This window comes from Phocoena sinus, chromosome 9, assembly GCF_008692025.1.
Source record: "Phocoena sinus isolate mPhoSin1 chromosome 9, mPhoSin1.pri, whole genome shotgun sequence".
NCBI classification, from domain to species: Eukaryota; Metazoa; Chordata; class Mammalia; order Artiodactyla; family Phocoenidae; genus Phocoena; species Phocoena sinus.
Window position 1 is genome coordinate 75,460,167 of NC_045771.1, and position 12,873 is coordinate 75,473,039.

Below are 12,873 nucleotides of genomic sequence, written 5' to 3' on the forward strand. Positions count from 1 at the left end.
CAGCACTCTTGACAATAGCCAAGACATGGAAACCACCTAAATGTCCATCGACAGAGGAATGGATAAAGAAGATGTGGCACATATATACAATGGAATGTCACTCAGCCATAAAAAGGAACGAAATTATGCCTTTTGCAGCAACATGGATGGACCTAGTGATTATCATACTAAGTGAAGTAAGTCAGAGAAACACAAATATCATATGATACCACTCATATGTGGAATCTAATTTTTTAAATTATACAAATGAACTTATTTACAAAACAGAAACAGACTCAGATTTTGAAAACAAACTTATGGTTACCAAAGGGGAAATGTTGTAGGGGGGAGGGATAAATTAGGAACCTGGGATTAACATACACACAATACTATATATAAGATAGTATATATACTATATATAAGGAGCAAGGACCTACTGTATAGCACAGGGAACTCTACTCAATATTCTGTGATAACCTATATGAGAAAAGAATCTGAAAAAGAATGAATATATGTATATATGTGTATAACTGAATCACTTTGCCGTACACCTCAAACTAACGTGACATTGTAAATCAACTATACTCCAAAAGAATTTTTAAAAAAAAAGAGAGAGAGAATCAAGGACTTTTGAACTACTTTCTAAATGTGTTCTTGACTGAGGGCCCTCTTCCGTGGCTGCCTATAGGCTACGTAGGAGGCTTACAGACTCTTCTTGCCTTTCTCTGCTTGGGACGGTCTTTGAGTCAAATCCCTTCACCTCATTCAAAAAGGTGTCAACATACAAGCTCTCAGAAAGGCCTCTTTTGGTTTCCTGCTTGGGATGACCATGGTAAATAGGTGAACATTCCACTTCAAACTCCAGTGAATTGGTATTGGCCTGGATCCGTAACCCCGAGGCCATCCTGGCTGGAGTGGAAGGAGGGTGGCGGTGATGCTCAATGTCTGCCAAAGGCAAAATGTGATGGAAAATAGCCTTAATATCGAATGTTCACTGCCTCTCTTCTAGAACAAAAATTCTTCAGCTTCTCAGCTTCTGCACAGGAAGTCTCCTTTAGACCTCTTACTTCACCCACACCTTGCTACAACAAACAAAATAATGATAACTGTTACAATATACTGAGTGTCTGCTCTGTGAGAGTCACTCTATCAGGTATCGTCCCCGTATCATCTGTGATCTTCACAATAGCTCCTCAAAGAGCACATCTCAGGAGACTGCTGAGACCAACGAGGGGAAGCAACACCTCAAAGTAACACCAGCTGGGGCTGGGATTTGAACCCGTGCCAGCCTGACGCACAGTTATTGTTATTTTTCCCCACCCTAAACCATCTTCTATCTCCAGACCTCTCACTCTTAGGCTATGTCTGGTTTCTTCAATGTAATAAAATAAACATACTGTTAACTTATGAAGAAACAAAGTACATGAGACATAGGAGTCATTCATCAAGTGAACGTTGAGCGGATGAGTGGACCGAGCCTGTATCGGCTCCCTCTGCCCACAGGCTTGGCCACAAGGGCCTTTGAAGCCCAGGCCTGGAGCTCATGGCCTTGGGGATGACTCCAGGCTCTGCTCTCCAAACTGCCTCTCCTGCTGCCTGACCTCATAGGACCCTGTAGAATTAAAGCTTCTGGTGGTTTGTGTCTCCTGCCAATGTTTCCCTAGAACTCAGACTTTGGTTTCCCTCTGTCTCGAGCCCATGTTATGATGCAGCCAAACCCCGCTCCTTTGGGATCCAGTCCAAACCAGAGAGTGTGGACAGGATGCATGAAAGAGTATTGAAACCATTTAAAGAATGGACCATTTTAAGTCATGAATACCATACGAACAGCTCGGGGGCACGAAGGACTACAGATGGCTGGAAAATGCATTTTGAAGGCATAAGAAGATGTAGGTGAACACAAGGAGAACTTTGGTTTTCGTTTCAAATGTGTTCATTGAGGCCCCATATATCTGTATCTATATCTTTTTTCCCTATAAAATTAGGAAAATGAAAATAAGACACCTCTAGGGGTGTAGTCTAGCATGACCTAACATTTCAAAAATGATCTTTAGATTCAAGGATTTGGGGAAAATGGAGACCATGATTGTTTTGTTAAACAAATTCCTGCCTGGTTAGAAAGCACATGTACACAGCAAATGAAGAAGTGGCTAAATGACTAGCTGATGTTGCTAAAATCTCCTTCATTCATCATTGAACTCACACCAGTTCTTCTCACAGGGCCCTACTGTGAAAATTGCTCAAACAGTCTTTTTTCTCCTTATGGCAGGAAAAGAGAAGCTCTTTCTCTGCCTTAAAACTGTTAGTCTGACTAACTCCTGCCTCCTAGACCCTGAGTAAGGCTCAGACATGACTTCCACTTGGGGTGTGCCTGTCCCTGTGGACAGGCAGACAGACTGGGACGTTCCTCGTCGCACATGCTCCACTGGCCTTGGGGACCTTGCACTCTCTCTGCCCTCCTACTACAGGGCTGTTCCTCTGTCTCCTTTGCTGCCTCTCCCCAACCTCTTAACACTGAGTTCTCCATCTTCTTCTCTTTATCTCACTCCCGTGATGATTTCATCCATCCTGCGGCCTTCCATAGCACCTGTGCGCTGAGGACTCCCCAGCTGGCCCCCCAGCCCAGACCTCTCTTCTGCACCCCTGCCCACATCCCCAAGTCCCAGCATCGCCTCTCCACTTGATGCCTCACAGCCTCCCCTAAAACAGAATGCCTGGTCTTCCCCCGGTGATTCCACAGAATGTCTTCCTGTCACGGTTAAGAGCATCTCCATCCTCCCAGGTGCCCCAGCCAAAGACCATGGCCTGGTCCTTGATGCCTCTTCCTTCTCTGATACCCAAACTACTGTCTATCAGAACATCTTTTGACGTCAAACTATATCCGGAATCAAACTCTTCCTCAACACCTCCATTACACTGCCCTCCCTGTTTCATTCAAAGGGAAAGCCAAGGTTTTAGAGTTCACCTCCCGCTCATCTCCAAGCCCCACTGGCCTGGCTGCTCTTGAAGCACACAGGGCACCTCCCACCCTAGAAGCTTGGCGCTGGTTATTCCCACATCCTTCAGGACTTTGTTCAAATATCATCTGCTCAGTGAGGTCTGCCTGGCCACCCTACTTAAGTCCAAGCCGCAGGTCCCCATGCCCACACTCCCAATTCCCTATTGGTAATACTTTTTCACAGGTCTTATGCTTATTGTTTGTTGACTGTCTCACCCACAACAATGTAACTTCCATGAGTGTAAGGGTATTTTTTCTGTTTTGTTCACTGTGTATTCCAAAGGCCCAGAACAGTTTCTAAGTGCATAGTACGTGCTTAATCAATATCTGTGGAATGAGTGAATGAACACGACATATACCTTACATTTGAATCTTAATAAGGGAAATAACCATCTCAGGATTCTTACTAGGATGGGCTAACCATCCAAACACAACCAAAGGCATTTTTCCGTGTAACCCTGAACTCCCCTGTTGCAGAAAGAGCTCCATAGATCTGAAACGAACCTGAAAGAAGGTGTAATAATTTCATTTCTGCCTCTTGAATACCCAGCTCTCCACACTGTAGCAGGTTTGCCAAGAGCCACACGCCCACTTGAGGACCAGACACCCACCTCGAACCCTTGGACAGGCATATTTGAGCACTGATTCCCCTTGGCTCAAATGACAATGGACTGACCTCAGTTCTCAAGAATTTCACTGCATTACAAACATATTTTTGTTGCACTGGCTTCCCACAAGGATGCACAGAATTTACACTGACTGTGTTTCAGTCTTGACTCCAGCAAGATTGTTTTTTTAATCTCTCTCTCTCTCTGTTTCCTCATCTGTAAAATGAAGATGATAATGGTACCTGCATCACTTGTGGTGAGGATTGACTGAGTGAATAGATACAAAGTACTTAGAACAGCACGGGGCACAAGACAAGTGCTCAGTAAGTGTTAGCTGTTTTTATCATCATTGTTACTCTCATTATTAACATTAAACACATTATCTTATTTGGCTTTTTATTTAGAGCACCTAGTACACTGCCTGGGACATAGGATGTGCTTAAGAGAAGTTTGCTGGATAGTTGAATGAATGAGGATGAGTTTTTTCGGTGCAGAGGCTATACGTTTTGACTCCATTTAGCACAAACCCAGTACCTAATAAGTCTCTGGAAAGGTTCATTGAATTTTGAATTAATGGCACACAGGAAAGTTTCTGCACATACTCTGTACAGTAGAAAAATTTGAAAGGGCATGAAAAAACAAGACTAGTGAAAGCATTGAGGGATTTGGTACTTAAGTGCTGGGAGATAAACAGACCAAGTCTGTGACTTTGGACAATTTTTTTTAACTTTTCTGGGTCTCAGTGTTATTCTCTACCAATTGGGGCCGAGTAGTCTCTGTGTGCTAAGAAGACTACACCAGACAATGCTTGCAAAATGCACAGTCCAGGGCCTGGCACCTGGTAATGCTCATTCAATAAATGCTGACTTTAAGACCACGTGGCAAGAATGGCTGACACATGCATCACTGCACATGAGGCCTGGGGACTTGAAGGGAAGGCAAGATGCCTGGATTTAAGGGACAAGAGCTAAGTCTCCAGGGACCCATCTTTCTATCATGTCTCTTCATGTTTGCATATACAGACACCGTCACCAAAGGCATCTCTTTTTTGTCCCCTCCTGCCTGTGATCCCAGGGACAATCTAGATAAGTTCCCACTCCTGTAACCAGAACTTCTCCATTTGTCCTGTGTGAGGTATTTCTCCAAAACTTTTGAAACAAGTTCAGACAAGTCTTAGCCCTTCAGGAAACTTGAGTACCAAAACTGGGCATTTTCCACTGGTTTCCTCTCTCCCCAGCTGCCTCCCCTGGACCCTCGCCAAGTCTATGCAAACCAGCGGATGGTGGAAAGGAGACCTACAGCGTGACAAATCCAGAACTTAATCACAGATGGCATTCATCTTCACGCTTGCCCGATACGGACCAAACTTTTGCCTTAGTTGGTTTAAATCCAGAAAATACCCAGCAGTTTGTAAACTATTGTCTCTGACTCCTCTGTGAGGTCTGTGTCATTCCTTTTTTTTAAATGCCATATAATATTTTGAAATGATGGACTTCTCTGAAAACTTTTGGTTATTATTTGAGAGAAAAAAATTGAGAAAAAGTTGTCTTGCCCTTGGATGAGAGGAGAGGAGAACTGCCCACCTCACTGGTGCTTTGGACTATCTGAACAAGGAGAATTGGGGAAGGACGGAAACAACAGCTTATCTCTTTGCCTTTCAAAATTAAAAAATGAAAGCTATTTATATTACAACTTTAAGGAGTTAGAACAATACCAACTCAGCAGCAAGCAGCTAAGTTTGTTCTCCTCACACGAAATTTGAAAGGCAAACTTAAAAGTTTTCAAGCTTAAAATTTGAAAAACATTGACAACCAAAGTATGGAATGATGGAGGGGATAATTCTTACAGTTTCCAAAATGTCCCCATATTTTTTCCATTTCATCCTATAAATGAAAAATCCATCAAAGGAAATAATATAATTATCACAGAACCCATCACCTCAGGAACCCTTATGTATCTTCTCTTTAGTATCTTCATTTTGATTATAATAAGCGAATTAAAAATCTATATCTGGGAGTTTAGTAATATATTTGTCATATGTATGTACATATGTAGGTATGAGTGTGCGTATACACATATATTTGGTGACTCACTCTTTAAGAATCAATTTTTTAAAACATCTTTATTGGAGTACAATTGCTTTACAATGGTGTGTTAGTTTCTGCTTTATAACAAAGTGAATCAGCTATACTATCCCCACCTTCCCTATCCCACCCCTCTACGTGGTCACAAAGCACTGAGCTGATCTCCCTGCGCTATGCGGCTGCTTCCCACTAGCTATCTATTTTACATTTGGTAGTGTATCTATGTCCATGCCACGCTCTCACTTAGTCCCAGCTTACCCTTCCCCCTCCCTGTGTCCTCAACTCCATTCTCTACATCTGCATCTTTACTCCTGTCCTGCCCCTAGGTTCTTCAGAACCCTTTTTTTTTTTTAGATTCCATATGTATGTGTTAGCATACGGTATTTATTTTTCTCTTTCTGACTTATTTCACTCTGTATGACAGTCTCCAGGTCCATCCACCTCACTACAAATAACTCAGTTTCATTTCTTTTTATGGCTGAGTAATATTCCATTGTATATATGTGCCACATCTTCTTTATCCATTCATCTGTCGATGGACACTTAGGTTGCTTCAATGTCCTGGCTATTGTAAATAGTGCTGCAATGAACATTGTGGTACATGACTCTTTTTGAATTACGGTTTTCTCAGGGTATATGCCCAGGAGTGGGATTGCTGGGTCGTATGGTAGTTCTATTGTTAGTTTTTTCAGGGACCTCTATACTGCTCTCCATAGTGGCTGTAACAATTTACATTCCCACCAACAGTGCAAGAGGGTTCTGTTTTCTCCACACCATCTCCAGCATTATTGTTTGTAGATTTTTTGATGATGGCCATTCTAACCAGTGTGAGGTGATACCTCGTTGTAGTTTTGATTTGCATTTCTCTAATGATTAGTGATGTTGAGCATCCTTTCATGTGTTTGCTGGCAATCTGTATATCTTCTATTCTAGAAATGTCTGTTTACGTCTTCTGCCCATTTTTGGATTGGGTTGCTTGTTTTTTTGATATTGAGCTGCATATAAAGTTTTGAAATTAATCCTTTGTCAGTTGCTTCATTTGCAGATATTTTCTCCCATTCTGAGGGTTGTCTTTTCATCTTGCTTATGGTTTCCTTTGCTGTGCAAAAGCTTTTAAGTTTCATTAGGTCCCATTTGTTTATTTTTGTTTTTATTTCCATTTCTCTAGGAGGTGGGTCAAAAAGGATCTTGCTGTGATTTATGTCATAGACTGTTCTGTCTATGTTTTCCTCTAAGAGTTTTATAGTGTCTGGCCTTACACTGAGGTCTTTAATCCATTTGGAGTTTATTTTTGTGTATGGTGTTAGGGAGTGTTCTAATTTCCTTCTTTTACATGTGGCTGTCCAGTTGTCCCAGCACCACTTATTGAAGAGGTTGTCTTTTCTCCATTGTATATTCTTGCCTCCTTTATCAAAAATAAGGTGACCATATGTGCGTGGGTTTATCTCTGGGCTTTCTATCCTGTTCCATTGATCTATAGTTCTGTTTTTGTGCCACTACCATACTGTCTTGAGTACTGTACCTTTGTAGTATATTCTGAAGTCAGGGAGCCTGATTCCTCCAGCTCCATTTTTCTTTCTCAAGACTGCTTTGGCTATTTGGGGTCTTCTGTGTTTCCATACAAATTGTGAAATTTTTTGTTCTAGTTCTGTGAAAAAAATGCCATTGGTAGCTTGACAGGGATTGCATTGAATCTGTAGATTACTTTGGGTAGTATAAGTCATTTTCACAATGTTGATTCTTCCAGTCCAAGAACATGGTATATCTCTCCCTCTGTTTGTATCATCTTTAATTTCTTTCATCAGTGTCTTATAGTTTTCTGCATACAGGTCTTTTGTCTCCTTAGGTAGGTTTATTCCTAGGTATTTTATTCTTTGTGTTGCAATGGTAAATGGAAGTATTTCCTTAATATTTCTTTCAGATTTTTCATCATTAGTGTATAGTAATGCAAGAGATTTCTGTGCATTAATTTTATATCCTGCTATCTTACCAAATTCATTGATTAGCTCTAGTAGTTTTCTCGTAGCATCTTTAGGATTCTCTATGTATGTATCATGTCATCTGCAAACAGTGACAGCCTTACTTCTTCTTTTCTGATTTGGATTCATTTTATTTCTTTTTCTTCTCTGATTGCTGTGGCTAAAACTTTCAAACCTCTGTTTAATAATAGTGGTGAGAGTGGACAACCTTGTCTTGTTCCTGATCTTAGAGGAAATGGTTTCAGTTTTTCACCATTGAGAACAATGTTGGCTGTGGGTTTGTCATATGTGGCCTTTATTATGCTGAGGTAAGTTCCCTCTATGCCTTCTTTCTGGAGGGTTTTTATCATAAATGGGTGTTGAATTTTGTCAAAAGCTTCTTCTGCATTTTTGAGATGATCATCCTTCAGTTTGTTAATATGGTGTATCACATTGATTGATTTGCACATTTTGAAGAATCCTGGCATTCCTAAGATAAACCCCACTTGATCATGGTGTATGATCCTTTTAATGTGCTGTTGGATTCTGTTTGTTAGTATTTTGTTGAGGATAAGAATCAATTTTAAAATATTATTTGGAGCAGAAGTTGTTGGAGAGGATGGTAGGAAAGTAACAGGGATTCAGTCAGTCTTATTTCCTACCAAATCTCAACACTGAGAAGTATAGTCAGTAAATATGTGCTGCCTATATGGATAAATGAAATGGTGCATTTAACCAAAATTGCATATTTAAATATGGTGGTAGTGTGTACCAGATTCAAGGAAGGAAATTCAAGCGAACAAGAGGAGGCTTCTGCAATGATGCATAACATGTTGGTATTGCTATTCTGTGGCAGTTGTTGATTTCTTGACATTCATACCAGTTTTTTTTTTTTTTCCTTTTTTTTGCTGTACACGGGCCTCTCACTGTTGTGGCCTCTCCCACTGCAGAGCACAGGCTCTGGACGCGCAGGCCCAGCGGCCATAGCCCACGGGCCCAGCCGCTCCGCGGCACGTGGGATCCTCCCGGACCGGGGCACGAACCCACGCCCCCCGCACCGGCAGGCGGACCCTCAACCACTGCGCCACCACGGAAGCCCTCAACTTCTTTATTTTTTTTTAATTATTTATTTATTTTTTGGCTGCATTGGGTCTTCGTTGCTGCGTGCTGGCTTTCTCTAGTTGCGGCGAGCTGGGGCTACTCTTCGTTGCACTGCACGGGCTTCTCACAGCAGTGGATTCTCTTGTTGCGGAGCACGGGCTCTGGACACGCGGGCCTCAGTAGTTGCAGCACATGGCCTCAGTAGCTGTGGCGCACGGGGTTTAGTTGCTCCGTGGCATGTGGGATCTTCCTGGACCAGGGATTGAACCCATGTCCCCTGCATTGGCAGGCAGATTCTTAACCACTGTGCCACCAGGGAAGTCCTCAACTTCTTTTTATTACTGTGAAATCTGTGCACTTGATGCCCTCACCCCCCCCAACCCCCACACCTTGGCCTTTCCCGGTCCCTAACTCACAAGCCTATCCTTGACCTTCACCTCAACCCTTCTTTGAACTCCCCATATCCTTCACTCCATACTTCCAGGTGCCCCCAAGTCAAAATAGCCTTGCTGTTTAAACAGTGTCGCCCAGTGTTCGTACATGGGCCACCAATGGCCTGACCGAGGACACTGGCAGTGGACATAGAATAAGAGGCAGAGTGAGAGGAAATCGGAAGGAGTGATCCATGAGGCTTGGCAACAAAGTAGCAGAAGCGATGCAGAAGGGGCCTAAAGAGGGCTGTCTGCTCTGCGTGTGATGAGAAGAATGAAGGCACTGGGGAGGTGCCAAGCAAGAGAGGGCGTGAGAACTGCGGGAAAGGATGCACTGGGCTGGGGCGTGCTAAGGTCAGTAGCAACATCAAAGCCTGCATGGCTTCACACTGTTGCAGGTTAGAGACGGCACAGATGGTGCAGGATGCATGGAACCCTTGTCAGCGGGGTCAGGTTCTGGCAGGGCTGAGGAGCAGAGGATCCCTGGGAAGGAGGTCCCCACATCAGGGCTGTATCGAGGCTGCAGGGGCCCATCTTCCAGGCCACTCTCCTTGGTTCCCACTGTTGAAGGCACCTAACACTTCCTTCTGCTCATTTATTATCAAAGTCCCTGTCTGTCCAAAGGTGGAGGGAAAGGCCAGTCTCATAAGCCATGTGTGGCTCAGGGAATTGCCAGAGCTTTACTGGAGGGAAACGCTCCTTATTCTTCTATACCTCATTTTTTCAAATGAAGAACTCCTTAGAATTCTTCCCCTGAGAGAAAGTGGGGCTGTGATTCGGAAACCTGAAGGCAAGTGTGCTAGGGCTTCTGTAACAGAGAACCACAAACTGGGTGACTTAAGCATTGGGTATTGATTTTCTCACAATTCTGGAGGTGAGAAGTCCAAAAGCAAGGTCGGTTCCTCCTGAGGGCTGTGAGGGAAGGATCTGTTTCAGGCCTCTCTCCTTGGCTTATAGATGCCTGTCTTCATATTCACACGGCCTTCTGCTTGTATCTTTACACTGTCTCCCCTCTGTACGCATCCTTGTGTCCAAACTTCCCCTTTTTATAAGGACACCAGACATATTGGGTTTGCACCCACCCTAATGACCTCACTTGAACTGGATTACCTCTGTAAAGATCCTGTCTCCAAATGAGGTCACATTCTGAGGTCCCAGGGGTTAGCATGTCAACATATGAATTTTGGAGGACACCAATCAACCCAGAGCAGCAAGTCAGAGGAAAAGAGCAAGTGCGTGGGGAAGTTCACGTTGCAGGAGAACTCCAGCTAAGTGTGCAGCCTTGGCTGTCATCGGCTCGGCCTCAGACCTTCAGAAATCCCCCGCATCTGGTTCTCCCAGTTCTAGCAAGCTCACCCCACCAAAAAAGACATTTACGTACATTCCATGAATTTTTGGTGAGAAGCTCACCCTGCAGCACCCTGTGCAGTGTGCTAACTAGGTTTTAACTGAAGTGGTTGAAGAGGTTTGGTTAAACGAAGATCTCTGAGGAATTTCACCTATTCCTTAAACCGAAACAAATCTGACCCCGGTGTTTAAGACACCGCACAATATTAGACCGCCTGAAGCTCCATCTCCTTGGGGCAAATTAGGATTGTGATGAAAGTGGTTGGTGACCTTTTCCATTCTTGTCACTGCAGAGAAATCCTACCTCCTGTCTCTCCAAACTGGTGGGAGGGCCACTGCTAGTAAGGCAAAGTTTTTGCACTCAGGACAGGTAAATGCGGGCTCAGGCATACAGGGCTCAGCCCCTGATGGAGTACCAGGTACTATGCAAAGCCTGAGGATTCACCTGTGAGCAGAGCAGTTTGCTGGGTGGGAGAGGGAATTCTCACTTTCCCACAGGCATGTGGAATTTACAGTGGCTGGGTCTGGAAGCTCAGAGAGTGGGACTAACCCCACTGCTTTCAGCCACAATCTGTGCTTACTGGTTGTACAAATGTTTTGATTGGTGGGCTTCCATGCCATACCAGTTGCTGAATTTTTTTATTACCCCTGGGCATGAGCATATGGTCGGAGAGAAATTGGGAAGGGGTGGAGGTGGAAACTAGCTTAAGCTGAAGCAATAGGCTTTAGATGGTTACAGAGTTTAGAGGATTCACTTGGGGAAAATGAAGCACGTTCATGCAGCAATTCTCAAACATCTTAGTGCCAGGACCGTTTTTCACTCTTAAAACTTATGTGGGTTCTGTCTGTTAATATTTACCATGTTAAAAATTAAAACCGAGGAATTTTTGTAATTTTTGTGTTCATTCATTTAATGTAATAACTAACCCTTTACATGTCAACATAAATAACATACTTTTCATGAAAACTACATTTCCTCCCCCAAAATGTAGTGAGAAGACTGTCATGTATTATATTTTGGGAAATTTATTTAATGTCTAGCCTTAGAGAGGACAGCTAGAATCTCACATCTCCTTCCACATTTCAATCTGTTAGTTATGCTGTTTTAACTGAAGAATGTGAAGAAAATTCAGCCTTACACAGATACGTAGTTGGAAAAGGCAGGGATTTGTGAATTTCCTGAAGAAAGCCCAGGGATCCCCAGCGGTCCTCTGGCTTCACTTTGAGAACCTCTGAACTAGTGGTCTTATAATCTTGTTACGTCCTGATTGGACTTTCTTTTCTAACTATACTGTTACAAGAAGATTCAGGCCTCAGGATTTTAATCCATAATATTTAATCCAAAAAAAATCAAAAGACTTTTAATTGGTGTGTGTCACGTATATACCTATAAAGGCTTAATTCTGTCTACCTCCACATTGGAGGAATCAGCTTTGTGCTAATAGTCGCTATCTTTTACTTTGCTTGCAGTAAGTCAGTCAAAAAAATAGATTAGAAACAAATACAATTACCTAATACCTATATTTAATTACCATAGTTTTATTTTATGCTTCCAACTCTAAGACCCAAACCCTTTTTTTTTTTTTTGCGGTATGCAGGCCTCTCACTGTTGTGGCCTCTCCCATTGCGGAGCACAGGCTCCGGACGCTCAGGCTCAGCGGCCATGGCTCACGGGCCCAGGCGCTGCACGGCATGTGGGATCTTCCCGGACCGGGGCACGAACCCGTGTCCCCTGCATCGGCAGGCGGACTCTCAACCACTGCGCCACCAGGGAAGCCCCCAAACACTCTTAACTATGCAGTTATAAATAATATTAAAATATGTATGCATAAGCCATAGGCAATATGAAGTATTTTGTTCTGTTGTCTTTTTTTCTTCGTCTTTCGAGGAACTATGTCGTATGAATCATTATGACCACTGACAATGCAAACGAAGATAAAGAAAACTGGTTCATTGCCCAACTGTTACAAGCCCAACCTTGATTAGCAAATTGTGGCTCTCTATGCTGACCAAGGGGGCTTGACCTTAGCAAGGCTCTGGGTGTAGCCACAAGAGGTTGATCTGCAATGAGGTATAGACAGTCTTACCTTAAAAGCAGTCCACAAGTTGTTTTTCTAAGCCAGTGGTTTGCAGAACATCATGTGCTATGTAATATGGTTAACAAGGGTGACTGAGTTAGAAGAACCTGTCCACAGATGCCAAAGAAGTTAAAGAAGCCCAGCATGAATTTAAGTCTTGGTACCAACAGTTCCCACCAGAGTCTTAGCCCCTGGCCACAGAAGGAGGGAGGAAGAGAAGGAAGAGAAGTACTCCCTCATCCTCTTCCAGAAAATCGGGCTGACCTGAGACCCCACACACCTTGAAAGG